The sequence below is a fragment of the Capsicum annuum genome, chromosome 1 (assembly GCF_002878395.1).
Source record: "Capsicum annuum cultivar UCD-10X-F1 chromosome 1, UCD10Xv1.1, whole genome shotgun sequence".
NCBI classification, from domain to species: domain Eukaryota; kingdom Viridiplantae; phylum Streptophyta; class Magnoliopsida; order Solanales; family Solanaceae; genus Capsicum; species Capsicum annuum.
Genome location: NC_061111.1, coordinates 5642653 through 5646780, shown reverse-complemented (window position 1 = coordinate 5646780; position 4128 = coordinate 5642653). Strand labels below are relative to the sequence as shown.

Here is a 4128-nt window from a genome sequence, read left to right as displayed (position 1 = left end):
AAAAATCTAGTAAAGGAAAAAGAGTACACATCTCTAATAATACGCATTTCGGCTGCCTCATTAAAAACCTTACAAGGAAAATCCAGTAGGATAAAACCTCGTAAGGAAAAAAGAGTACAACTCGTATTAACTCCCCCTAATGAAAACATCCTTGAACTTTTGCATCCCGATCTTGTGCAACATCTTCTTGAAAGTTGCAATTGGAGAAGATTTGGTGAATAAATCAATCACATTGTCAGTTGAACGAATCTGTTGCATGTTAATATCATCATTCTTTTGTAGCTCATGTATGTAGAAAAGCTGTGCTTCGTTCTATCTCCATTTATGAATCCTCCCTTAAGATGTGCTATGTATGCTGAATTATCTCTGTATAAAATTGTGGGTAGATTGTCATATTTCACACCACATTTTTTTTGAATGAGATGTATAATGTACCTCAACCATACAAATTCTTGGCTTGCTTCATGAATAGCTATTATCTCAGCATAATTCGATGAAGTGGCTACGATAGACTGCTTTATATATCTCCAAGATATGGCAGTACCACCACATATAACACATAGCCTATTTTAGACCGAACTTTATGCGGGTCAGATGAGTACTCAACATCATCATGACCAATAAGATCGGGACTGCAATCTTCAGAATAAAACACGCTCATGTGTTTTATCCCATTTTGATGTCTCATAGTAGGAGCAGAAATATACCTTGCTAACAAATTGACTGAAAAGACTATATCAGGCCTTGTGGTATTTGCAAGATACATGAGTGCATCACTTCTATTAAGATATTACTCCATAACGAATCTAATTCAGTATATTTCTCATTTAAGCAAATAATTTATTGCTTTGAAAACTCTCCAAGAGTTTCAATAATTTTCAAGTTATAAGCTTATACTATATAAGGATTATCAATAAGTTTCCCAGAAACTTTTATATTTTGAATCCTTAAAAGAAGTTTTCATACAAATTTTGTCAAGTGAAAATATTAAACATTTTATGTGTGACATCTTCAAGTGTCTGGGCTGCAAATCAAATAAGTTTTCACTTACCAAGATGCACCATTTCATATCACTTGATAAATGTTTCTACGTCAGCATACTTAAATAAACGTAGAATTCAGATCCTCATAATCTTTCACAATATTGTGCCAATATTGTATCAAAGATATTATTGATATATCATTTCGTATCAGTTCACAATGCGACATAACATTTTGAGATCTCATCACTTCATTATTTTCAGGTACATGAACCTCTCATAAGGTTTTATGAAATATTATATTGTAGGGCTCTTCAAGAGCTCATTGTCTTCTTATCATGATTATTTGCTCCTTATCCTTTTCAAGGATTATTTCATTTGGAACCGATTGATCTATCATGCTTCACACATGCATAGACTTTATCCTTTAAGGACACAAAATAGGAGCATTTGCAGCTAAATATGAGATGCTTTCGACATTTGACTTGAATTATCTTTTGAATGAGGATTTGATGATAATTACTAACATGTTTCATAGCTACTTATAATCTCCCCCTTATGTTAGAAAAACTAACATACATCCCCCATCTTCTTTGAGGAATCTATCTTTGTACATCATGGTATATTTATTTATCGTATACCACACATCGAAACTATTAGATAGAATAGTTGGTTCCTGACCTTGAACCAATTGAGAGGGAAGAAATAATCATAATATATTTGTATAATGCATACAAGTGCTATTGTATGCAATATATCATATTTCATACCAATACATGAAACTTTGTTCTCATTAGCGATGGTTTAACTATTTATCGAAGGCATTCAATGCCAAACCATCATCATCAAGATAACTTACTTGATTGCACAAACTGAAAATTATGTTTTTAACTCAATTTTATTAAGTAAGCAAATTTATGAATGCCAAACTGCAGGTTGACAATGAATGTACATGTGATCATCTTATTGATGCATCTTTTCAACATCTCACATGATAGGTGAACGTGTTCATATTCACCTTTTATATTTTTCAGATTTGAAGGAATCCAATCCCAATATTAATTGGTCCAACCAACTTATAATGAGAACAAGCAACATTAAAGTTCATGAAGAATTTTCTAATTCTTCAATATATATTCAATACTCAGTATGCACATCTTCGGGATATAATCTCACCTTGTTTGGTAGAGTCTCATGCTGGTAACATGTTATGAAACAGTAAAGAACAAGAAGAAGAGTAGAGAGAATAGAGAGAGTGATTCTTATTTTTTCTCTTGAGGGATCTTGATGTGTAATTTACAATGAAGGAACCCTTCTATTTATAGGGAAAATTTACTCCTAATCTGAGTAAAGACAGATAATTCAAATCCTAATAGATATCAAAGTAGATCTTGATAGACAATCACTATAATGTAAATACATTTATAACAATAATAATAATAATAATAATAATAATAATAATAATCTATTAATAAATAATAATAGAACTCATAATATTACGTTTAGGATGATATATTTAACAAAAATATATTAAACACAATATAATAATAATGTATCTATATATATATAAAAGTAAAATTAAAAGCAAGACAAGAAGCTTACAATATTTTGTGTTGACTCTTCATACACAATAATAGTTACAGTATATATATATATAATTATTATTTCATACACAATAATAATCTACCTTTAATTGGGAAATTAAGTTGACTCTTCTTTAACATTAACTTTTGTTATTATTTTTGTATAATTATTTTTTTAAAAAATAAACGCTTACAGTATTTTGAGTGTTTCTATTTTATGTGATAATTAAATTATTTATATAATGCTGTGAGTTTTTTTACATATTTCGGGATTAACAACAAAATGTATTAAAACACCAATCAAATTTAATGTTATTGACATATTTAATTTCAATAAGGATAAATTATGACATCTTATTTGTCGTAAGTTCGAAACTAATTAAAATGATAATCTATATTGTAAAGATGATGCATTATTTGCTAGCACTTGATTAATTCATGTAAATTACAAACATATCAAGAGTTGACAATTTTTTCTTAAAAGTCATAATTGTTGATTTCATAGTATATATATAATTTAGTTAGTCTTATTTATTTTTGGGAAACATATGATTATCTTAGCATTTAATGTTTTCATGCACTTTTAGTTTAACCTATATTAGGTATACACATTGTTATTGCAAAAACTTTTTACATAAATATAAATTTTCTCTATTATAATAGGTTATTTACCACATCTTTTAAAACATTGAATAAAAGCGAATTCATAGCTTGAATATTATGAGTTTAAGTTTGAAATTCTACATCAATCATTCAATTTATTAGGTTTAAATTTATTGTTATCAAATATTTAGTGAATTATTTAACATATGTAAGCAATTTAAGTCAATATTACATAATTATAAGTTGTGGTAGCTTAGGTATTTCTATTTGAATATGAGATGATAATCTTCTGATGCTAAGAAGGGTAATGCTATAGCTAATATTACATGTATATTTAAATTTCTAATAGATAGAGTTAAGAAAAAGAAGAAGTCATGATGACTAAAACACAAGCAACAACTTAAATTTTTTATAATGATAGTTTTTTAATGCTAATAAGTTTCATCGCTTAAATTTTTTATTGAAAAAAATAAAATATAAAATCATAGTCTAAAAGTGATTTTTTAATATTGTAGCTTAGAATATGATTAAATATAATCTACATAGTTGCACATTAAAATTTTTTTTCATCAAATAAAATATTTTTTTTACTTTTTCTTTAAAATTCACATGTTGTGGCTGTAGTTTAGTGGTGAGAATTCCACGTTGTGGCCGTGGAGACCTGGGCTCGAATCCCAGTAGCCACATAATTTTTTTGTCTGTTGTTGCTGTTACTGTGGTCGTTTCCTCCACTGCTTTGGATTGGGTTATTGGCTGGGAACCTGTATTTGGGGCGGTGGGTGTTGAGTCCGGTGGTGTTTGCCCCCTAATTGAGTATAGTTTTGTTTCGGGAGTATTCCTTTGAATTTGTGTGATCCTTGTATTTCCTTACTGCTGATTTGATACTACCACCGTGTATATCTGTATATTTTCCTATACTTTCGTGTAGTTGTGGCTGTGGGTGGTAATGGGTGGATAGGGTC

At 29.1% G+C, this 4128-nt stretch overlaps 1 non-coding gene across 1 annotated transcript; it reads left to right on the top strand.

Annotated features, from left to right (window-relative positions):
* Positions 1-3780: 3780 nt before the first annotated feature.
* On the top strand, positions 3781-3852 carry TRNAH-GUG. Its single transcript has one exon. It is a non-coding gene; the product is annotated as a tRNA-His (tRNA).
* Positions 3853-4128: the final 276 nt, after the last annotated feature.